The 25,705-nt window shown below is 41.4% G+C and overlaps 1 long non-coding RNA gene across 4 annotated transcripts in view; it reads right to left on the bottom strand.

Annotated features, from left to right (window-relative positions):
• Window positions 1-1,841: 1,841 nt before the first annotated feature.
• Window positions 1,842-25,705, bottom strand: part of LOC122464082 — a 65,660-nt gene continuing 41,796 nt past the window's right edge. The window contains exons 3-6 of one of the 4 annotated variants that reach the window (XR_006287947.1): window positions 7,834-7,956; window positions 7,334-7,467; window positions 4,666-4,714; window positions 1,842-2,836 (exon numbers count right to left, since the gene is read on the bottom strand). This is a non-coding gene — a long non-coding RNA (uncharacterized LOC122464082). Of the gene's footprint in view, window positions 4,715-7,333; window positions 7,468-7,833; window positions 7,957-25,705 lie in introns of all 4 variants that reach the window. The other 3 variants (XR_006287944.1, XR_006287945.1, XR_006287946.1) reach the window with 3 other exon arrangements.

Genomic DNA, 25,705 nt, shown 5'->3' with positions numbered 1-25,705 from the left:
GTAGGAAGAGTAGCTAGCAACATACTGTAGGAGGCAGACTTAAAATACAGCAAAATAGAGAAAAATTGGAGAAAGGAGCAGAAAAACTCCCGTGTCAGGACTTGGTTTACTTGCTTAGTCTAAATAAGACAAGTCATTTTAGAGGAGAAAATGTGTCTTATGTAGGCTTGTTAGTCTGCAGGTAAATTCACACTATATAAATATTTACTAACAGAAAAAAACAACTAAAATGGAGGTTAGTCCAGATGAGATTTGATCCAGATCAATGCAGAGGTAGTTCACACTAATGAAAGAATCCAGCGTGCATATGTATTAAATGAGGGAGGATGCTGGTCAGAAACACTACCACCTTAAGAGAGGTATGGATAGAATAGCGGGCAATAAATTGAACACAGACATATATTATAATACTGCTGCACAACACAAAATGTGACCCTAGAATGCATAAACACAGGCATTTGTACCTAGAAGCAGGGGGTTCTTTATTCTGTTATGCAACATTAGTGGGTTGCAGCTGGAGTACAGCCTTCAGTTTGGACACCCTACTATAAAAATGTCAATACACTGAAAACAATCCAGTAAAGGACACCCAGAAATGATAAAATACAACATGAGAAGTTAACAGAACAGAATTTGTACCGCCGGGAAAAAGAGAACTAAGAAAAAAGGAGGCCACATTATGCAGTCCTCAAATCAAGCAAAATCCCCATTGCTCAGTTAAGGAGCAGAGAAGTTGGTTCAGTGGCAGTGCAGAGACCAGAAGTACTAATGGTCTAAACTGAAGAAAGGAAACCTTTAGGATAAGTGCTATGACGAGGCTCTTCATAAACAGTGAAGTCAATTAGACAAGGGAAGAAGCTGCTAAGAGAGGCTGTGGAATAAGCATCACTGGAGATATTTCGTTGTGATGGGCAAACCCCCAAAAGTTCAGTTCAGATAAGCCATTAAGACCGAATGCTTATCCAAATCTCTTCACAGTCAGATTTCATTTCTCCCTCTCTACTTTTCTACTTTCAACCTTTCTTCCTCCCTCCTTTCATTCCTAGCCCCACAGCACCCTTCTGCAGAATTTAAGACATGCTGAGACTCCAAAGACAAATTTCAGATCAAGTAGAAAGCCTTTCGGGATTGAGGATAAGAGGTGTATTTTTCAGATTATTTTCAACTCTAAAAATAGATTCAGGTACATACAGGCTAATACTCTGTTGGCTATTAGGTTACAGCACCTGCACCTACCTAGCTTGTGTTGTAAACTCACTACATCTTTAAGAGTTCAATCTTCCTAGAATTAACCTGGGGAAGAGATCTTCAACTAACCCGTTAGCAAAATTCACTGAGCCAAAGCAAATTCCTCAAGTAAAGCATCCACTCTCCACCAATTGAGAAGCAGAGATTTTGCCCAGATATCGTTTTTTCTCTAGGGTAGCAGAGATTGCTGTGAGCTAAGACACCCTTTTAAAACGTTGCTGTTAAGCTTTACAATCTGACAAAGAAAGTGATTCTTAAGTTGTAAAGCTCATCACATTCTCCTATTAAATAGTGAGAAATGTCCTACATACCCACCTCCTTTGCACTATAGCCCTTTGTGGTATTGGAAGTAATGAAAACAAACAGCTCATATTTTCACTGGTTCTGAACTTTTCATTTTGTAGTAATTTTTTTTTTAAACAAGATGTAAACACAACGAAATACCATTCATTTAGGGTATAGATTCTAACTCTTAAATAAAATTGGAGAATCATGACAAACATTGGACAATTTTTTGAAACTGTTTATTAAGGCAATGTTATGTTAAATGTTAACGTACTACAATGTATATTACTTATTCAGGATCAGTTTAATATACAAAGAACCTGGCTAAAGATTCTGGCTTGCTGGCTGAGGAGCCCTCGTCCTCTGAGGACACTCAAAAGGGTGGCCAAACTCCTAAATATCTATTGTCTTTTTGGTGCTTTTCTTGTGTACAGACTTGGTATGAAAACTTTTCAGTTACAAGAACACTCCAGATTTTACTATACCACCAAGAACATTCCATATTTTATTACTATTTCATAGGCAGAAGTGACATTTTCCCCAGTAATGTGTAATAAAGAGTCTAGCTGCTAACAATAAAAAATAAATTAGTCATTCTGTTTAAAACATAGATCTTTTACTGGAGCATTGAGTAAGCAGATCAGGAGATCTCTAGACATCTGGCATTTTGTAATATGATGAATTTCTTTAACACTTTCCTCCTAAAACCGTCCAATTCTTGGACACTACCACCACATGTGCAAGTATGTTCCCCTCTCCTCTCAACCCCATTAATAGAGCACCCCCCTAGTAGCAAATATATGATGGATCTTAACTGGAGTCAAATGCAATCTGTACAATAAATTAACAAAAAAAAAAATTATGAGCTACACAAATTGAAGATGAACTTCCCCCTTCCCATAACCAGACCCACTCATTCAGATCTTTTTTCCTCCCCAAATCTCTCCCCCATCATTTCACCTGGATTATTTTCTTGTCAACATCTTTTTCGAACAAAATTTGTATTTATATATAATCTTAGAAATTAAGTCTTTTGTTCCAGCTGGCTCTTGGGTAAGGACAATACCATAGGCTTACAGAACTCATATAAAGTTAGTTATTAGATGTGTTTTTAATGTATTGTTCCTGTTTACTGTTCTCTGTAGAGATGCCTGGTTTGGAATCAGCTGTGTGATTAGCTAGTTGAATGAAAGAATATATCCAGCTAGGTCATATATGTGCCTTTGTGCAGTTCACTCAAATTGCGAGACAGATTTTCCATTGTATCTACCTCTATATGTGTGGTCAGGTCATCTAGCAGTCTCTGGACAGAGAGGGAGTAAGAGGCAGGAATGAATATGGTCTTTAACTTCAGCATTAGTCTCCCTTCTCTTCGAATATCCAACTATTTTTCTAAAACCAGAAAAGTACTGACAAATCCAGAATAGTTTACATAATATTCAAAGAGTGTAAAATAACCATCTTCCACCACAATGACTTTTTATTTTCAAAATTAAAACAGATGCCATTTAAAAAAAAATTTAAAGAACAAAACCACAAATAAATCTTCAGGTCTGATCACTCTCCCGGTTACACTGGTTTAACAGTGCAGTCAATGGAATTATACTGGTGCAAAGCCTGTAACAGAGTGAAGAATCAGGCCCTTTATTTCAAAGGGAAAAGAAGAGGGTGGGGAGGACTTTCCAAGTTATATGTTATATAAAGGGAATGTCTGCTTTGCTAATGAAAGGTGTGAGCTGCAGAACGAATGCCCTTCAGATAAAATGTATGATGAGTCTTCCTGGAATGCCCCACCCTGGTGTTATACTGTCAGAAAACTGAATGGCAAGTGAGAGCATGCATGATATAGTCTTTTTCATTCATGTGAAACACCATCAAGGTAACTTTATGAGCCAAGTAGTACTCTGGTAGCCCCACTGAAGCAGAAAATATAGCTACTCATGCACAAGAAAAAAAAAAAAACTTCATTGTGAAATAGCTCAGGTTGCCACACACCTGACACAACTGACAACCAAAAAAGCAAGGAAAAGAAAGTTAAGCTAACAGTCCATATCCTCTACTACTTCACTCACAGGCGTGCACCTTACTTCAGCTACTGACCACTACTCACCACAAGCTTGACTCTTCCCTCCCAGGAATGCTAGCCCACACGCCTCATATTTTGCAATACGTGTCACTTTACAGAGAGCACTGTCTGTCAGACGAGAGTAAAATAAAAGGTAGTGAAGTATTCACAGGAAAATAGCATGCCTCACTTTCGTGGCATCTGCATGTATAAGAAACTTTTTCATAATTTTGAGGCTCTGAGGACCATGCTAAATGAATTGTGTGTGAACACGGTGTGAAATTTCACTCCCCACCCCACTCTAAAAAAACATTTTGCCAATTTTGACCAGCCCTAATTAAAATGTACATATTCTGAGTTTCTCGTATTTAGGGGCTTAAGTGGAGGGTGTCTTTTAATTATATTTTAAAGACAACATATTTTTATCTGTACTTGAACATTCTTACTGAAATCATGTTTGTGAATCTAATACCATCTATATTTACAGCACATTTCTCTCATACACCAATATTCAGATGTAAGCTAATAAGAGTGTACACACACACACACAGTTGCTTGGATTTACCTAAATCGGTTTAAAATAATACTGTTAAATTGGTGTGACTTCTGTGTTTAAAGAAGGCCTTGCGTTAATGCATTCAGTTATCTCAAAGATGACATACTGTGATGTCTCCCCCCAAAAGTTTAACTTCTCATCCACAAGTGTGTCTGCGGTGACCACATCTATTGAGTACCAGTAGCACCTGTCATGGACTTAATCTCATCAAGTACTTTTACAGAGTTAAAATTTAACCAAGCTTCTTCTATCAACAGCAGCAAATATCCGTAAGATTCTGTATTTCTCTCTTACAGTCAGATAAACAAACTGCTTAGTCAATAAAAAGAAAAGTCCAGTTTATAGTTCTTAGCAGAACTGTTAAGTAGTTGTGGATTTAACAGCTTTCAGGATCAGCTAGTACAGTACTTAAAAGAGAGACCACAAAAAGCCTCATTTTCCTAATCCACCATCACTTTTACCACTTGCATTTAAAAGTAATACCACTTCCGTGCAGTATTTGGAAACTTACCAAGTGTCAATCCATTCACCTTTCTGTACTTTTCATTGTCTGTTTCCTTCTGAAAAAAAAAAAATCAATAAAAATTAGTCACCAAAAAAAGCAATACGGCTTCATGTTATTTCCTGAAAGGTCAGTAATGAGACTTTGGACAGTCCAGCATTTTTATTTTGTATTCTATCACTTTTTATTTCTCCTCTTTTATTCTCTGGCAGGTGCCGGGGGCTCTAGTCAGTGCTCAGGCACAACTAGGACCACTGTATGGTTAGCTCTGGAGTTCACCAGGCCTGGGGATGGTCCCCAGGGTCTTATCCACAGAAGTAAATTCTGTCCTCCCTGCTTGTGAGTGCCTCTCTTTACACATGCAGTGTCATTTACAGGCACAAATCACGTGAACACGAAGCGAATGATTCACATATACAAGTTTCCCTATTTGCACACACTAAGACCTGTTTGTTTCAGGCCAGTGGAGGACTCTGCATGTGCTCAGAAGCACTTAAATACTGTTAATGCCATTATTTATTGTTATTCCCCTATGAGAATCTACACAGAACAATTTAGGTACCACAGTGCCTAGCACAATGAGATCCTGGTCCCTCACTGGGGCTCCTAAATACTACAGTAATACAAATAATATTAGTAACCATAGCGCTTTCCCTTTGCTTCTATTCTTTCAGCACTTTGCGTTTTTCATTCTTACAAATGAGGAAACCCACCCTATTACGCTGTGATGCTGTATGGTGATATCATACCATAGGGTTGTACATGGTGACCTCGCTTATGATACTGCATCAAGTCACCATCATTCCCTATATGTCACCTTATGCATGGTGACATCAATGCATTTCTTGAGCATAGTGACAAAATGAACAGAGAACAAAGAATGACATTTCCTTTATTTTATTTACCATTCTTTTAACCAGGTAATCTCCAGCTCAGACTACTAGCATCCACCCCTCTCCCCCACACACCTCCCCCCCAAAAAAATCACTATTCTCCTGCCTTATTCCTAGCAGCATATATCTCAGTTCCCAGCCATCTTTACCTTTGAGTTAGTTATCCTTTATTCTTCCTTTAGTAAAGCTCACCACACATCCACAAAAGTCCTAATTAACAGTTAATCTGTGGAACTCATTGCCAGAGGATGTTGTGATAGTCAAAAGTATAACTAGGTTAAAAAAAAAAAACTAGTAAAATGCAAGGAGGATACATCCAGCAATGGCTATTAGCCAAGATGGCCAGGGATACAGCCCCATGGTCAGGATGACCCTAAACCTCTGACTGCCAGACGGGGAAGAGCAGGGTGGATCTCTCCAAAGGCCCTGTTCTGTACACTCCTGCTGAAGCTCTGGTATGGGCCACCATTGGAGACAGGATACTGGGCCAGATGAACCATTGGTCTGACCCAGCATTGCAGTTCTTATGTTCTAATACACAAAAGTACACAGCAGACATGGCTGTACAGTGGCTGGCTTTTTGTTTACTGCCCCCATGATTTAAAGAAAGCTGGTGAGTTTTAGGATTCAGCTCTCTGAATAAGCTTACCCCACCAAGAAATCATTCTGACACCTGTATGATCAGGTCTCCCAGATCTAGAATAGAGACCATAGTCCTCAAGGTTATGGCATTCTACGTGTTATGACCACAGTCTTTAATGGCACTGAAGATCCTCTAGCCACAAACAGCATTACATCTCTTCAGCACCTCACAGCAAGGAACCCTATACACCAGCAGACTAGCATCAGGTGGGGGAGCCTTTAAAAGCTGCTTCGCAATTGAGTGCCAGCTACTGCCAAGCTCCTTCCCTCACTTTCACAAAATTTAACAGGGACAAGAGCCAGAGACTCTATGGAGTCCACTAAGGCCTTTGGCCCAGATCCTCAACAGGTGTTAGGCACCTAACTCCCATTGAAACCAAGCTACTTTACGTGAAAAGTGCTCAGATGGGCAACAGTACAAATCCCTAGGAAACACAATGTATAAGCACAACATGCCTCCCTGATGTAAGGAGTTCCACACTGCTAGTGCAAGTGATGTCTCTGAAATAAAAGCTACAGATATAAATAAATCAGCAATTCTGGGGGGAAATTTTAAAGGCACAAAGGGCAGCTAGGCACCCAGATCCCATTGGCTTTCAACTCTATTCCTTACCGAAATGTAGCATATTTCAAGTATATACCGACAGGCTTGCAATGTACTAGCATGTTAATTCTTTGCTCTTATGGAAAAAGTTTGATTCAGGATTCATAACAGAATGTACTCAAAAGCAACAAATCCAAGGATGCAAGAAAGATACACAAGCTGCTTATGAAAATCATTTTATTGTGAAAAGTGTTAAAGGCATCTTTAAATTGCTCCTTCCTGGCAGGGTGCACTAGTAATTTGCTTCCAACCACCACATTTCAGGTCAGGCTACTGTAATTTTTGCAATCACTTTTTAAACATTTTTTTTTATTTACATGGTGTCTCACACTTTGTTTTGAATTCTGTGCGCACCCGTAAGTGGCTGTCTGGATCCTTTTCCAACTTGGCTTCTGCAGCAAAGTGTGGAACATACAGTATTTAACTTCATGAGACTGCAATTATTAAAGGACCACTGCCACACGCTGGCAAACTCTGAAATATATGTTCTCCTGAAGCCTTACTAACCTCTATTTCTTTGCCCCTCTTTACTGCTTACCAAAGTATTTGTGTGGAAACAGAAGGTCTCTGTTTTCAAAGCTGATTTCTCTTTCTGCCTGATTCATTCAGCAACGTTGTACTAGCCCGTTTGTGACGTCAGCATTCATCATCCCAAAAGCAGCTGTAGTGTCACTAAAACGAGAGTGACTAAGTCAGGCAAAAAGAGGGCTGGTTATGTAAAACCAAACCTAAATGGTTATACCATGAATATCTTCATAATAAGTCAGCAGTGAGCAGAAAAATAATACAGAACAACTGTGAATGTAATGGGATTTGGATGTTATAAAGATCCACTGGTGTGCAGCTGTGGTTCTTCAATGACTCATTAGCTTCTGAAAAAGTTCCCTTGCCATTTCATGAGGACGGTAAAAGTTCAGGGATAGTTAGCTACAGAAACCTCCTCAAGGAGCTTCACTTTGTCTCAGTGGTACCCTTTCTGATTAGGTGATTAAACGGGTCTTGAAGAAATAGGTGATTAAACGGGTCTTGCAGTCTCACCTTTGTTAGTATGAGAAATGTCATCTGACTAACTCCAGCTTGGATTTACACCACTCGGACGTTGGAGCAGAGCACCCTCTGTGTTCTCTGTCATCAGTGACACTCTGGCATAAAATTTCTTATCTAAAGAGAAAGGTCTCATCTCAGTCATTCTGCTCTCCTACTAGACTCTGAATGACCAGTGATATCAAGGTTCAAGCCATAGATGTGAAAGTGAATTTTGGTATCAGCTTTAACAGCTTTTGGGCAGATTTTTACACTCATGGTTTATATAATTTGTTTTACTTGATTACAGGACCTCAAGGGTCCTTCTTCAATGGCATTACTTTGCTTTTCTATCTTTCCCTGCTACCTACTAGCTCCCCCCAGTGCTCCCCCCACACACACCCCACTTTTTTTTTTTTAAGTGTAAATACTCATTAGCCTTTGTCTTGATTACACACTCCCCCAGAGCTATCTTTTGGGTTTCCTCCATGCTGCAGTAAGGGCCTGATCCAAAGCTAATTGATGTCAATGGGAAGGCTAGTGACCTGGATCCGGTTTTAACTATGCTTGTTTGGCACCTACTTTTGAACAGTATTAAATTCATTTTTAGTTTTTTTGAGGTAACCAAGAATAATTTCATTCTCAGATCTAGGTTTGAAGTAGCCATCATTCTTTATCATGTTTGGGTCCTGTTTAGGTCAGAAGTCAAAAAAACTTCATCAACTCCAGGCTGTATCTTATTGTGAAACACCAACCCTACAAATGGGGGTGAGGGGTTAAATACTGATGAAAAAGCAGTGTGGAAGATTGCTTCCCCAAATCCTCTAAAATCTGCCACTGATCTCAAAGTTTTAGTTAGTGGTATAATTAGCATCTCTTCTACTACCACCATGTATTTAAGAATGTTAACAACAGATGACAAATGGTGCAAAAGTGTCAGAATTTTTAAATGAATTAATTTCAGCTGTTCATGATCACTTTGTCCTCACTGTCTGCAAATACAGTAAAATAGTTTACAAACAGGAATGTTCACCAAGACAGCTAATTACAAGCAGGAAATGAAAAATACGTGGAAAATAATTTTTTATAAATTTATAGTCAGGAGTGCTGGCACCAGAAACCTGGTTGTGAGAGTTGTGCTCATCCAATCAGGTAAAAGAATCAGACCATGGGTCCTGGATACCTAAGCAAAACAGTTCAACTCTTTGAAATTCAAACATCCACAATGAAGTCCTTCCAAATAAGCTACAGCCCAAAACTTTATATGGTGCATAATTCTGAACAAATGAATTAGAGAAAACAGTGATCTGTTTGAGGACGACTTACAAATAATTCATTTGGTTCCACCTCATCTCAGTTACGTTCTCTGCAGTAGGGTTGGAACAAAACCATAAATTGTGCCCAAGAGGGCTCATAAACATACAAATGCTGCTGCTGTTGTAGAAGTACCTGAACACATTAGGTTTTTTCCAGCATATTCCTCCCCCTCTGCATCCATTTCCCTAGTTTTCTGTTTAGTGCAATATGGCCTTTTCTGACTAACCCTCTTAAGGCTTGCTTGTTCTTGTTCCTGGTTCATATGCAAACCCATGAAATAACGTCCACAAAGTCAGAGTCCTCCTGTTCACAAAAGATGTCACTTTCAAAGCAAAAGGAAATTGCTGCCCGCCTCTAGTTGTTCTTGGAGACTGAAGAATGCTTTATTTATAAACCCTGCAGATATATCTCAACATTTATCATCCCTGAATATTACCTGAAACCATAGGATTTGAGTGCCTTTAGGCACTGATTTTCTCATGGGTAACACATTTACCTAAATAAGAAATGCAACATATTTAGAAAGTTGCAAATCTAGACTCAGTGGACCGATTCTTTGGCACCTGGCACTTTGTGGAGACATTACACCTGTGCAAAGTGAGTCCAAAGTGCTACCATATCAGAATGATTGGATTCTACATGCACTGTGCGGAGGTGAGAAGGAAGGATGGTGAGAGCGTTAGGGAAAAAGCTTAGGATTTGGGAGGCAAGGTGCAATTTCCTACTCAATGGCCAGCTTCCTGTGTGACTTTGGGCAAGCCACAGTCTTGGTGCCTCAATTCCCTGTCTGTATAAGGGGAATAACAGCACTACCTTACCCCAGAGGGTGTTGTGAGGATAACTACACTAATGATTGTGAGGTGTTCAGATACTATGGTGACGAAGGCCTATGAGTGTAAGTTGCTACACGAGCTGCAAGACAGTGGAAAACTGGGGCCTCAAAAATATTGTGTTTTGCATCTGTGCTTATTTTAAAAGCTGCTGTTAAAAAGGATCCTGTAGTACCTGGCAAATTACAAGCTTGCATTTTTATTCAAGGAGTCAGAACACCAAAGATCCACTCCTCAATAGAGACCCTCTCATGAGCTTGTGTCTCGCTGGGTTTGTTGGTAAGTCTCCCTGGGTTCAAGCCAGGACATGGTGTATCATGGATGGGGAAGTGCCTGCCAAAGCTAGAAGGAGCAGGATTTTTACTGTTAATCTCTAAAGCCTTGTGATGGAGCGTTCCTTGCAGCTGAGAACCTGGTGCTTGTGCTGTCATTCCAAGCTCTCCTTTCATTTGTGTTTTTCACCCAATATTTACAGCAACTCGCCCTCCACAGTTCTTCCCTGAACACAACCCATCAAGTCACTGCTCATGCGCTCTTTGGGCAGGACTTTTAGGCCAGAGCTCCACTAGAAACATATGGATAGCAGTGTGTCAGTTAGGGCTACGACTTTCTCCAACATTTCTCCACTGGCAAAAGCCTATTATGCAGTTATACTGGCATAAAAGTGCTTTTGGCATTATTTCACTTGCCGGAATGGTAGAAGCTATACCCCCAGAAGCACATTTTTGCCAGTCTAAGCTGCATACACAAGGATGGTATTGGTGATGTAGCTACAGTAGTGAAACTTAAATATAGACAAGGCCTAAGAACTTCAGCTCCCACTAGGAGTTGGTAGAAATCAATGGAATTTGTGCTCCTAAATCTTGTAAGCATTTCTGAAAGTCCCTCCTGGAAGCATTATAGAAATTACATTTCTCTCTCTCTGCCACATTTATAAAAGCCATCAAGCAATTCCTCGCTGAAGATTAAAAAAAAAATCAAAAAGGGAAAAATGGTAATTTGTGGGAAGAGTAGGACAGGTTCCTTTTTTCTTCTGTGTCAGGCTGAAGTCCTACAGCGCACAGCCTGCTGTATGTTTTGTTAAATCCAGTTTTACTTTTATTGTAACTTCTGGAAGATTGCAGACCTCTTATACTAAGCAGCTACTATTTTGAGAAGCTTAAATTATTTTTGAAAGGATTTTACGAGATGATATTTTCTTTTTTCCATGTCAATGGCACAGCCGCTCTTTACGGAGCTTGGCGTATGCACCAATGAGTTCTTCGATGGCTGCCGAGTCCAACGCGCAAGTGACAGTCCCATCCACTGGGAGGGCACACCTATGCACTAGCAATGCTCTGAATCCAAGCAGCAGACTCTGTCCTCCTCGGACACCGGCCATCACAAAGCTCGATCCAGTCCGCCTTGCAATGCCTTGCTCCATCTACAAGCGGACTCCGCCAACCAGAGCAGCATTCTGTACTCCTTTCCCAAGCATCCACAGAGATTCTAAACAGGGTACTAAGTCATCCTTGCAAGCATCCCAAAACCTGCGCAGCAGCCTGCCTCTTTCTAGACCATTCATGAGCTTCAGAGTACAGCAAACTCTTAGGGATCCTGTAATCTGGCATTCGCTTGACATGTCCAAGCCACCTGAGTCTCTTATTAATCAACGTTCCCATGAAACACATACTAGCGCAATTTAAACATTTCCACATTTGTCACCCTGTCTTGCCATCTTATTGGAAGAATTTTACACAAGCATCGGCTATGCAAGCAGTTTAGTCTTTTGATATGTTTGAGGCAAGTGGTTCATGTTTCTGAACCATATAGAAAAGAGTGGATAAAAATCACATCTCATAAATACGGATTTTCACTTTAGTTGACAAATTTATTATTGTTCCAGGCTCTGTCTTGCAAAAGAGCCAAGTTCCTGGCTGCTTTACTGACTGTACTTGCTAGTTCAGCATCAAGATCTACATTGCTGATAACAGAGCCAAGGTAGAAAAATTGGTCAACAACATCCAGTTGAATACTCTAAGGTGATATCTGGAATTGGTTCCGAAGAGCCTTGGTGCATGGTAACAGTCTTCAAGCTTATTGCTAGCCCAAAGATTTTGCATGAATCAGAACTGGCTAATATGTTGTAGGGCATCAAGACAGTGAGCCACAAGGGCCACATCATCCGCAAACAGATCCCTTATGATGATCTCCTTCACCTTTGTCTTAGCTCTGAACCTTGCAATGTGAAGCAAACCACCATGATGTCTAGTGCTAAGATAGACACCATCTTGAACATCACAGAACACATATTGAAGCAGGAATGAGAAATTTTAAACAATGTAGGATCCAGTACACAACCCTGCTTCACTCTATTGTTGATGTTAAAGGAATCAGAGACTCTTGGTTCTCATACGTTGCAGTTGCGTTCATGCTGTCGTGTAAAGATTTCACTGGGTTTAGCAATATGGGTGAACACCTAGCTTCTTCAGAACAATGTAAAGCCCTGTCAATTGTGTCAAAGCTTTTGTGAAATCTATAAAAGCCACATACAATGAAATGTTTCCCTCTGCACTGCAATTTTCTTACAGAAAGGACCATATCTAAGGTGGACCTTCCCAAGCAGAAGCCACACTGGCTCTCAGGATAGATTCTCCCAGCTAGAGTTTGAAGTCTAGGTAAAAATACAGTTTAAGATTTTTCCCCCCCACAACATTAAGAAATCTCTCTCTGTGGTTATTACAATCACTTCTGTCTTTGTTTTTATAGAGTTAGATGAAACAAGCATCCTTAAAATCTTGCGGAACAGTTTTTGTTCCAACAGAATAGCAATACCTCGTGCAATCTTTGCATCAAGTCTTTGCATATTTTGTAGAGTTCAGCCGGTAAACAGTCAGATCCTGAATCTTTGTTGTTGGGAAACTTTTTGATGCGTTGTTCAAGTTCCTCTAGTGTAGGTTCACTGGAGTGATAACTTCAAACCCAGGCAATTTGCCTAACATACTTGGTCTACTACAGATTCCCCTGAGTGTATCATTCCATAGTGTTCAATCCACCTCTCCAGTTGCTTTCCTTTATCAGTTATGATATTGCCATCCTAGAGCTTTCAGCAGAGCTGTCTTGTTCTTTAATCAGCCCAATGGCCTTTCTAATGCCCCCATACAACCTTCTACTGTCACCTGCACCATCCACCCGCTGGATGCGGTCAGATACCCAGCCAAAAATTCTTCACCGCACCTCCTGGAAACTATTTGAACAATCTTACAAGCTTCTCTTAGGTTATTGATGGAATCGGTAGTAGGTGATCAGGGCAGATCTTTTCCTCTCAATGAGTGACAGCAGTATGTCCAAACGGTCTATGAACGGTCGTCAACATTTTTTCCTAGTACTCTTTCCAAAAAAAGAACCTCTCGATTGACATATTGTAGATACTTGTCTTCAAGACTTCCCATGCATCTGAAGCAGTTTAATTCATTCCAGCTGTCTTTGCTACTTCATTAAAAAGCCGTTTCTTAACAGGATCATTGATTTGGCACAAGACAATATGAGGTTGTACAGCAGGTTTATTACATTGGATCTTCTTTGCTGCAAAATGAAATTTCAAGCTGACAAGAGTGTCGTCTGTGTCACAGTCTGCCCTTTGGAAGGATCATGTATTCAAGAGATCTTTCAAGTATGTATGTCTTGTCTGTGCCAAGTCCAGCTAATGCCAGTGCTTGGACCTCAGATGTCTCCACAATGTTTTTCTGATGTTACCAGTAAAGAATGCATTGGTCACCAATAAGCCTTGCCTGGCACAGAGCTCAAGAACTCTCACCCTTCCCAGGTCAGATCTCAGCATTGGACCCCATTCTTGCATTGAAGTCTCCAAGTACTAGGATGGGTTCTTTCTGTGGAATCCGGACAATCAGTTCTTCCAGCTGTTGGTAAAAGCTATCCTTCTCTTCGTCACTAGCCTGCAGAGTTGGAGCACAGACACTGACAAGGTTGATGAATCCCTTCTGTAGACTAACTCAAAGTGTCATGATACGCATGAACACTGCAATTGGAGCTTCACACGATGACATACAATTATTTCTGATAGCAAAACCTATAATCGTACTCTCCCCTTACGCCTTCAGGTTTCTCATGCCAGTAAATAGTGTAGTCTGTCCCCCTTACAAAGCCTGTGTCTGAGAGGCAAGTTTCCGAAAGAGCATGCAATCTGAAGCATGCAAGCTCGTTACTCACCACAGCCATTTTCCTCAAATCCAAATTCAGATCAAAGTCGTATCCAAGGGTCCAAATATTCCACAAGCAATTCTGTTTATTAAAAACAGTTGAGCCAGGATGTAAAACAATGAGGCAGGGCTTGTTTGACCTACCTTTTCTAGGGCCACCCTCACATGAGGTAATCAGGCCATCCCGAAACAGGGCTGCTTGGAAATCTCGGTACCTGCCCCAGGGCCCTTATGCCTCTCATAGATCCCTACGACCATCTTGCCAAGACCTGCAGCGCACACAGCTAGACAAAGTTATGGAGGAGCAGACGCTGCCATAGACCTGTCATCGTCCCCCTTTAGACCACTGAGCCAGAATCCAAAGGCCAGAGTGAGTCTGAATGTTCAATGGCACAGAGGTCGTAGCTTCTGCCAGAGAGCAACTTAGATATGTAGGTGAGACATAATTAGGCCTCTTAAATAAGCTTTTAGAGCTTCTCAGCAAAATTAATGGGTGTGCGTATGCACGCACACACTTCATTTATTTCAGAGTGCCATTTAATCTTCTATGCCAATTTATTGATAAAGTATTTATCATGTAGCATCTGGTTGATAAAGGTCCAATTTCCTCTATTAGCGCAGACTGAATTCATAATACAATTGCAGTCCAGGTGCTAATGAATGATGCTCGTAAGCATCCATTGCTCAAGCCAGTGAAATATTCATTCAACGAAGGTACTGCATACTTGCTGATCCCTTTAATTTCATTAAGAGCTACAGGGGCTCAGCACCTCTGTAAATCAGCCTAAAAGTGTATTGGTTCTATAACCAGTTCATTCTCTTAAGCATTTTCTTCACGATGAAGAAAACAGTAATATACTTGAGAAGAGTTGGGTTTTTGATTATTTGGATGATGCTAGTGGAAGAGAATTCTTCAGATGCATTAATGCTCCAATTATGTAAGATTTAAGTATCTGCTGAAATCTTTAGACTTTGTCACAAATCAAAACGATCTGATTCGAGCTTATCCTAGAGAATTTCAGTTTTCTTGTTTCCTAACATCCATAAATTTGTGAACCCTGTTGATTCCAGAATAGTTTTTCCAAAGCAGAATCTAATAAAGCATGTTAATGTAATGATCCTTAACCTAGGTCATCAGCAGGATATGAACCTCAGAGCTTTAGCACTGAAGCACAGACCTTTACTAGCTTAGATAAAGGAGTTACTCCCTTAACAGCCAGCTAATAGGCAGTTATCTCCCTGTAGTGGCAGGTCCACATAGAGGATATGACATACACTGTCGAAGCATATTACATGATTGTTATTATTTGAATATTAAATTCTAGGTTAGTTTATCCCGATACTATATTTAATGATAAATACTCCATCGTTTGATAGGACACCTCAATTTGAGATGACCCACTATCCTAGGCTGTTGTAGTTTCGACTCGTTACCTGAAAAGTTTCAGCTTGCTAACTATGAAAATTCATAAACTTTAAAGCAACTGATGTTCTTACAGTTTGACTCATTTCATTCATCATATTGAGACTAAAAAGGAAAAGCCAAATCTGAAGACCATAGCTGCATTGTTCCTTACTGTATGTACGACTGTGTAAGAAATTATTCCCCAAATTGCGCTATTACATTGAATTGCTTGACAAATGTATAGTAATAGCAAGACACTAAAATAAAACATAATTGGACAAATTTAGCATTTGCTTTCCAGCTCCATTCTGTGTGCTTCATTCCTTATACTTAATGTTGCAGTCACACTATTTTTACATAGCATTGCCCTCTTTAAATAACAGTAAGTGAAGGGCCAATGGAGCTTTTAAGTTTTATGATCTGGATCCGTTTGGCTCGATGCTCTCAACCTAGAACTCAGCTGCCCTAATTTGTGGATGAAAATTTAATTCCAAAGCTTCAGAGTCCCATTCCTTCTCTCTAACTTCAGAGATCAATCAATTTTTTTTTTTAAACAAGAGGAGCAAATTCTACTCAGCTTGCACAAAAGAATTAAATGCTCAGACATTTCAAATGACTATTGTTTTACTTAAAACTTGGCTTACTCCTTAGCTCTCAATGAGATCTAGAAAACAAGCAGATTGAACAAAATCACAGCCATTACTGAGTCTGCCAGAGCAAAATTTCTCACTGGAATATGGGTGGGGGAAGAGGTTTTTTAGGCTCATTCACCTGCCAAAGCAAACATTTTCTTCACACAATGCCAGTTTAGCCTGCGGAAGCCACACTACAAGATGCACTTGAGGCCAAGAGCTTAGCAAGATTCAATAAAAGGGTTACCTAGTTATTTAGATGGATAAGATCATCCCCAGTTACAATACTAAAATTTTGAAAAGCTTTAGAGGGGACACAAACTGTAAAGCTTCAGCTCATAAGCCAGCCTCTAATTCTTAGGGGTGAGGAGGAAAAACTTCCCCTGGGGGCAGGCTATCCCATAACTGCCTGAAGCAGGATTCCTCTTTCTGAATCATCTGGTACTGGCCAGTCACCCTGGTCTGACTCAGTGTGGCAATTCCTATTGTGTGCAGATGTAACAACGAACACAGCTGAACTATCCGTCTTCAGTCTTTCAACAAACAAGTTGCCTCTGGGCCAAGACGAAGGTTGTGGGGGGGAGGAAAAGAAGATAATTGGTTTCAGAAAAAGCTCTGAGCAATGGAAAAGGGGGCATTGCAGTGGAACTTTGCCTCACCTGTTGTGTGTTACCTGTGCCCACTAAAATAGTGAGAAAAATTTTCCTAGCTGAAAGAAATGAAAACGTAAACAAGCTTCAGCTGAAATAATCTTCCTTGCCTGTCTTGGCTGGCTGCATCATATCGCCCTGTAAATCCCTCCACCAGCTTCATCGCATCTTCCACAGGGAGTTTAAGTGGCTCAGCCTTTCGTTCTGGGCTCTGTTCAGCATCACCCTTGCCTAGGCCTCTGCCTTCATTTCATTCCTTTCTATTATGAGGTTTCTTGGTCCATCCTTGGAAGTGTCAAACTGGCCAGTGTCAGAGCAGAATGCTGGAATAAAGGGACCCCTGGTCTGACTTGGCAGTTCCTATGGTAGTCAGGCAATGAATCCTGCTCAGCTCTTCCACGGTGCAGGTCTCATTTCCATCTTCCCACCATGCTGTCTCCTACACCTTTCTACATTCACATCCTTCTTTAATACCCACTTCTTCTACAAAGCTAACACTAATACCTATCTATTATTAAAATACAAAAAAAAAAACACAAAAACACAAGGCCTTACATTAGCACCATTCTCGGAGTTTCCCAGTGCATGTGTGCGTCTGATCTTTGCCTACGCATTCAGGATTGCAAGTTCCTTGGAGCAGGGACCATTTTTCCCCTTATTTGTACAACACCAAACAAACACAGTGTCATCACTTACTGAAATAAAAGCAAGAAAAAAATGTATTTGCTTAAACAGCTCATCCTCTCATTGTGCATGATGGGTTTTTCACCCTGTCCATCTGTCATAAATATAAAAGGAAGGGAAACCACCTTTCTGTATACAGTGCTATAAAATCCCTCCTGGCCAGAGGCAAAACCCTTTCACCTGTAAAGGGTTAAGAAGCTAAGATAACCTCTCTGGCACCTGACCCAAAATGACCAATGAGGGGACAAGATACTTTCAAACCTGGAGGGGTGGGAACAAAGGGTTCTGGCTGTCTGTGTGATGCTTTTTCCAGGAGCAGATCAGGAATGCAGCCTTACAACTCCTGTTAAGTTAGTAAGTAATCTAGCTAAAATTCGTTAGATTTCCTTTTGTTTAATGGCTGGTAAAATAGCTGTGCTGGATATGAATGTATATTCCCGCTTTTGTGTCTTTTTGTAACTTAAGGTTTTGCCTAGAGGGATTCTCTATGTTTTGAATCTGATTACCCTGTAAGGTATTTACCATCCTGATTTTACAGAGGTGATTCTCTTACCTTTTCTTTAATTAAAATTCTTCTTTTAAGAACCTGATTGATTTTTCATTGTTCTTAAGATCCAAGGGTTTGGGTCTGTGTTCACCTGTACAAATTGGTGAGGATTCTTATCAAGCCTTCCCCAGGAAAGGGGGTGTAGGGCTTGGGGGGATATTTTGGGGGAAGACGTCTGCAAGTGGGCTTTTTCCCTGTTCTTTGTTTAAAATGCTTGGTGGTGGCAGCATACAGTTCAAGGACAAGGCAAAATTTGTACCTTGGGGAAGGTTTTAACCTAAGCTGGTAAATATAAGCTTAGGGGGTCTTTCATGAAGGTCCCCACATCTGTACCCTAGAGTACAGAGTGGGGAAGGAACCTTGACACCATCTAAGAGCTCTAAGAAGAGATATCCCCATAGCTGGTCTCAGCTCAGATTACTTTGCCATAGACGGTCAGACTCTCTCTTCTAATCTCATCAAAAAAGTCTATCTTGTCCCTGGCCTATACTTCTTAATTTCTCTCATTTACTTCTGCAAAGCATTTTGCAATGCCATTTGTGTGAAAGTCATGAAAGTATGCAAAGTAAAGTCGTATTGCATATAGTTTCCCCCTCCCCCAAGCATTAAAATTTCATTGAGAACAACAGGAGCCCTGTGCATGCAGGAAAGGTAGATACTGGAGCTGAAATCCAGATCCAAATGCAGAATTTTCCTCAAGACTCCCCAGATCTTCTGGGAGGAGGCAGGGGGGAAGAGACATTTACATGTGATTGTTTCCTTCTGGGCTTTATTTCATTAGTAACTTTTAATTTCTGTGTGCTATAAAGTAGCAGAAGATCCCTAGATGAATTCAGTCAGGCTGCCTCTCTTTCCATCTCAAAATGTTGTTATACAATATCCTGATGGTCCTTCTGTTTTTACTAGAGCGTACATGATTCACAATTCATCTAGGAATAGATCACTTGGCTTTACTTCTCAGTCTGAATTCCATAGCAGACCTCCTCCAACGCAAATAGAGATACTCGCACAGATCTGTATTTATGAAACCATAAGTATGCATAAACCAAAATAAGCAGAGAGACATAAGTGTATTAACCCACCAGCAGTATTTGCACATTATATGTTTAATATGGCTGTTGCTTATATTTGGAAGTTTTCAGTAGAAAAGATTACTGCACACTGCTACAAGTCTAACCTTTGCAAATCAAATAAAAAATATGGTGGAATTTAGAGAGGTTTGGCAGACTGGAAAAAAAACATCTAAAGTTTTGACTTGTTCCCTGGTATGAGAACTTGGCATTTTGAAGAGACAAAAAAAAAAAAAATCAAGAAAATCCTGGAATAGAACTGAGGGTTTAAAGAAAGCACAGCTGAAAGTTTTAAGATTTAAATGCTGTGAATAGGAAATTAGTCTCCAAAAGGAGCTATACGCTTTTTTTTAAAGTCATGTAAACTTATTTTCTGATTATAAAGTCCTGAACTGAAAAGCCATGGATCCTGGTTGGAGAATCATCAATGAATGCCTTTTAACGTTCTCCCTCATTACTAACTGAAGCAACACTGCAAGAGTTTACGAAGTAGTTGAACTCACACAGCTATGTGCCAGCAGTGCTTCAACATGCTTAGCTGCAGCCCACACGCTAAATGGAAACCAGACTGGAAGCTCTCCAGCCCCACAGGGCTTGCCTTCCAGAGGGTCTGCAATTAATTAAGACCGAAGGGGAGCTCTGAATAACCCTCTTGTGGAGCAAAATACACACAGTCAAAACCCAACTGACAAACACAACAAAACTGACTTCATGGTTTCTTATGAGAAAACCATTAAATGGTTTGAGAAATGAAGAAACACTTTGTTCAAGTCACTAGTGTGAATGCAATATATTCAGATTACAAAGCTGTATCACCCGGTTATAAATATCATATTGCTTTATCCCTGGGTAACCAGGTGTATAAAAGCCAGTAATAACACATTAGGTTTTAAGTTAGCATACAGTACCTACTATTATATTTTCACAGAGTTCACTTATTCTTTTTTGTAAGGGCTCAGATATTAGAAAATCTTTCCAATTCAGCAGGCACCAAGGAAAATCTCATCACCTGATACACTGCTATGGTGCGCTGAGTTCTTTACTCATGTTATTCTGTTACGTAAATGGGTATTTTTAAATGAATGCAAAAGTTTAACAAAGGAACGTGTCCCCTTTGCACTGATGAAATGCCCTCTCTCTTCCAGAGTCAGAAGAGCACGCTGAAGGGGGAAATAAATCAAATCACAGGTTGGTTAAACATTCCAGCATCAAGACAGAAAATGTGCCACATTTGGGGTTTAAGAAGAGTGAAATTTAAAAATCTTCCCTCAAGCTAGAAAAATCTAGCTAGGAGAATCTCAGTCCTAACTCGGAGTGAAATTCTATGGCCTGTGTTACACAGGAAATCAGACTACATGGTCTTAATGGTCTCTTCTGGCCTTCAAGTCTTCAACGTATAACATACTTACTGTGACACGGCATTTTAGATTGCTTCTCAGTCAGAGCTTGCAAGAGGGTCAGATGAATGTAAGCCTGTCTATTATGCACAGTCCATGCCTGTTGATAAAGGACTCTGAAAAGGCTGATTTGAGAGTTACTATGGTGCTCATGAAAGTGATACTGTTAATGCTGGCTGGAGCAAACAGGATGCAAGCAGCACATAAAGGCCTGGCCCAAAGTCCATGACAGTCAGTGAAAAGCCTTAGGAATCTCAGTGGGTTTGGGTCTCCTACTGTGTAACCTCTCTTAGATCCTGATCCAAAGCCCACTGAAGTCAGCTAGAGTTGTTTGGATCAGGCCCTCAGCTCTGTCAATGTGCTCTGACCCATTCTGCAGCTACCTTGAGATGAGACAATGAATTTAGTTGTTACTTGTGACCTAATGCAGGATTTGAACAGAGGACTCTACAGGGGAAAGACTGCCACTGACAAGAAATGTTGCTGGCCCAATCTAAGCAGCCTGAATTAGTACCATTGCTAACGTTCAACATGCAGGAAATGTAAAACTATATTATATGAAAGCATAAACAGCACAGTAATTTTCCATGCAGTTCTCAAACCAAATAAATTCTTGTGAACATACTGTACCTTCTTTGGGATCTCAAAACAACTGTACCTTATTTTCCTTCGTATTTGGACAGTAGCTATGATGGACTTTTCCATATTCAGCTCCATCCTCCTCGAAATCTGTGTGTCAGGCATATTAAATCTTTCACAAATTCTACCAAATAACTGCCTCACTTCCAGAACAAATAAATTAAAAAAAAAAAAAAAAAAAAAAAAAAAGGCTCTTGCAGCCTAAAGGAAAACTAAAGCCTTGTCTCACAGTTGCTATCCCTCCGCAACTCTGAGATCTAGCTTGCCTGGGAGATGAAAGTGCAAATTCAGTATTAGGTTCTGTGGGTTGCATGCAAAATAACCAGCCATAGCTTAACAAATATTGTATAAGCCACCCTGGGAAGGTTTGCACTTGTCTTCACTTTCAAAGGCTCTTCTTGGTCCATTACCACCATACCTATCATCTCTCATTTGGCATCGAGCTTTCAGTGCTCACCTCTGATCAGCCTAAGATGCCGGCCTCCACTGCCCACTTGTTAATTTTTTCAAGCTAGTACCTTCATGCTTCCTCCCGTCTTGCCCTTCACACTCGGGAGGCACTCCCCATAAACATCCACAAAGCTACCTCATTATCCCCCTTCAAATTCCCCCTTAAAAAAAAATCTCTCCTTCCCCATGACAAAATGTAACTCTTCTGTCAGCTGTTGTCAGCAGCTAAAAGAGCTGGCTTCAGTTTTCGAGGGGGTCACTGTAAAGACTAACACAGGCTCAAGCCTTCACCCAGAAACCTGGGAAATGATAGATGGCACCCTGGGTGGGCAGTACCGCCTCACTCACAAGCACAGAGTCCAGAGATTTAAAACAGAAGTTGACTGGAGGGGAGGGGGCAGATAGGACAAACAGAACAAACTTGGAAAAGCCAGCAACCAACAAATTAACGATATTAGGTAAGACTCCCACCCTATGAAAGTGTCTTAATTAACTATAGCCCCAACCTCAGTCCTACTGGTACTTGAGTGACTAACACATTCTAACCACTTCCTTGCTCCCCCAATCACAACTGGTTGTTCTGGGTTTCTGGAGTCCAAGGATTCTGGCAGGTCAAGTGGTGACTGGGGACTCTGCTGTCTGATCCAGCTGAAGTGATTTCAGCTTTAATTGCTGGGTAGGGAGGCCCACACCAAAATCCCTGCCATAGGTGCTGGAACTAGCGGTCTGGGGGTTGCTGCTGAAGTGGTTCCCATTATATACAGGGATTACAGTTTGGTTCAGTGGCTCTCAGCACCCCCATTGTACCAATTGTTCCAGCACCCCTGATCCCTGGTGCTGTCTCCACAGCTTCAGTCCAAGCCAACTCAGCTCCTCGCTGTCCATGGTTTTCATAGAATCAGTGAATATCAGGGTTGGAAGGGACCTCAGGAGGTCATCTAGTCCAACCCCCTGCTCAAAGCAGGACCAATCCCCAATTTTTGCCCCATATCCCTAAATGCCCCCCCTCAAGGATTGAACTCACAACCCTGGGTTTAGCAGGCCAAAGCTCAAACCACTGAGCTATCCCTCCCCCCCCAAAGCTGTCAGGAAGCTGTCCTTCCTGAACAGCTTATATCCATCCATGACAGTACTCCAGTCATGTGAGTTATCCTACCAAATCTCTGTTATTCCAATCACATCATAATTCCTTGACTGTGCCAGAACTTCCAGTTCTCCCTGCTTGCTTCCCAGGCTTCGTGCATTTGCATATAGGCACTTGAAGTAACCTGCTGATTGCCCCTCTTTCTCAGTATGAGGCAGGAGCCCTCCCCTCTCACGCGCTCCTGCTCGTGCCTCCTCCTGGTATCCCACTTCCGCACTTACCTCAGGGCTTTGGTCTCCTTCCCCCGGTGAACCTCATTTAAAGCCCTCCTCACTAGGTTAGCCAGCCTGCTTGCGAAGATGCTCTTCCCTCTCTTCGTTAGGTGGAACCCGTCTCTGCCTAGCACTCCTTCTTGGAACACCATCCCATGGTCAAAGAATCCAAAGCCTTCTCTCCGACACCACCTGCATAGCCATTCGTTGACTTCCATGATTCGACGGTCTCTACCCAGGCCATTTTATAGCTGGCTTGGCTGGGCTCAGCTACTTAGAGAGGGATCGGTGATGTTCAGGACCCTAAAGTGAATCTTTACCACCGGAATGGCACTCCCAGTGCCAGCAGTCTTCTTCCCCCCACCATCCTGCCCTTCTCTACTTTTAACTCTGTCCAGGCTCCCTTACCCAACCGGGCCGGACTGCAATCTCAGTCAGGGTGACCCCAGGCACATTAGGTGTTCCTTTCTTGTCCCTTCATTTCATTTCATTGCCCGCAAACTCAAAACGTAACTGTATTTTAACCAAGATGCCCACAGCATCGCAGAACAAATGCACATGAGGCCTGGTCCATTCAGGTTGTCTACACTAGAAGCACTACAGCTGTGCCACTGTAGTGTTTCCAAGGGAATCTTCCGACGCTGTAGTAAATCCACCCCCTTAGGAGGTGGTAGCCGAGTCACTGGAAGAATTCTTCCATCAACCTCGTGCTGTCTGCGCTGGGGCTCAAGTGGGCTTAACAATGTCTGAGGGGTGTGAATTTTTCATACCCCTGAATGATGTAGCTGGGTTGACCTGACTTTCCAGTATAGGCCAGCCCCTTGCTCTGCAACCAATGCCATCAGATAGCACTGTCCCCTGTGGAGTGCTCAAGCAACTCTGGGCTGCTCTTTTCCCATTTCACCAACGGATGTCCACAGTAAGGTCTACTCCCTATGGCTTCAGGCCATAGGATCCACACAAATCTTAGTAATGGTTAGGCTGCTGATGAGCTGCCTGTTGTGCTGACCAATTGTCTCATTGTTTCTTTGTACTCCCTGCCTGTATCCTTGGGACAGGGGCTATCCTTTTGTGTTGTGACTGTACAGCGCCTAGCACAATGGAGTCCTGTTTTGTGACGAGGGCTCCTAGATGTTATAATAATAATAATGGAGTAGTTAACCTCCAAGAAGAAAGGTAAGGCCTAACTCTTCACGATGCCCTGCCCACCTTACAAAACCACAACAATCTCCATCTATCTGTGTACTGAAAAGACAGTACGTTCTTAGCATCCCACATTGTCAGTCTATACAATGTGACCAGATGCTCAGATACCATAGTGATGAGTTAAGTGTCTCAGAGGGATTTGTTATTTTCCTTCCCAAATGTACATTTGGGGCAGGGTCTGGCTTAGCATCGGTCTCGTACAGTACTGAGTTCCCTGTTGATGTTTTACGAATACCGCTACTGATAATTATGCTTCTGCAAGTATCGACGAGTCACTAGTAAAGACGACTTTTTGCACATGTGAATACACGGGGCAAAATCCTCACTGGCAAGACACTGATTTCAATGATTACTCCTCCATTCCATGGGTGACTGCTAACTGACCTAATGCAACATCAATCGCTAAGTCAGAAAGTCAAAAGCAAAATATGTTGTATGTCAGCTTCTTCATTTCTTTACCACCTTTCCCCCCTCACATTGTCCAAGTGCATTGCATCAGTCTCCATCATCAGGACTGCTTCTTCCTAGTTGGCAGATACAAGTACGTGGAAAGCATCTTAACGTGAGCTTCTCCTCCTCACTACAATAAAGGTAGTGAAGAAATGTGCGCAAGCCTCTGGTCATTGAGAAGCCATGACTAAAAGGTTAACCAGAGCAGAAGTCCAAGCACCTCATAGCAGGAAGTTATTAGGATCCTCTCATATCAGAGGATTTCAAAACACTTTGCTCAGTACAATCAGCATCTCCTCCAGAGCTCATGTTCGCACCTTTTTCAATTTCCTCTGCTTTTACGCACTATTTCTACGGCATCGTCCTAACCTGGTGTCGCGGTGTATGCTTTTTACTAGATAGTTCCATCTGACTTTTGGCCTTCCATACGTTTACAGGCATGTATACTAAACATCAATGAAATTAATCTCACATTTCAGGTGGTGGAGCAATCATTTCTGGGATCAGGAAGTTTTTGCCTCCCCCCATTCAGCACTGTACTATGTGCAGGGTCAGAGCTAGTCTTTACAAAGCTCATAACCACAGGCCTCTCTTACTTTGGAACCCTTGAAATGTCAGAGTTAATTACAACTTTCATTTTTAAGAAATTAGATCCTAACACCACTCCTTGCAAAGAGATCCTTGAAAATCTAAAGTGATCAATTGCTAGGTTTGAAAAAGTTTGCCACCGATTTTCCTAAGGAACAGGGTTATTCATAGTCTCCACCCACCCTCCCTCCCTCTTCAGTCACTTGTGGGAAAGAGACTCAAACAGCCTGCTTTCCCTAGCATATCACTGTGATTGTGCAACGAGCTGCCTTAGATAACTCCCTCTACCCCCATCCAATCCTGCCCTAGCCAGCCTGGCTCTTGGTCACATGATTAGTCACAACCTCCCCCCATCCCAGGACAATATCCTCTATCAGTCCCTCTGGATTATATACCCTAGAATTCCCACCCTTAAAAGGCAGATGCCTCATAACTAGAGCTGGTTGAAAATAGTAAGCAATTTCCAA

This window comes from Chelonia mydas, chromosome 1, assembly GCF_015237465.2.
Source record: "Chelonia mydas isolate rCheMyd1 chromosome 1, rCheMyd1.pri.v2, whole genome shotgun sequence".
Taxonomy (NCBI): Eukaryota; Metazoa; Chordata; order Testudines; family Cheloniidae; genus Chelonia; species Chelonia mydas.
This window is presented reverse-complemented; position numbering and strand designations above follow the sequence as displayed.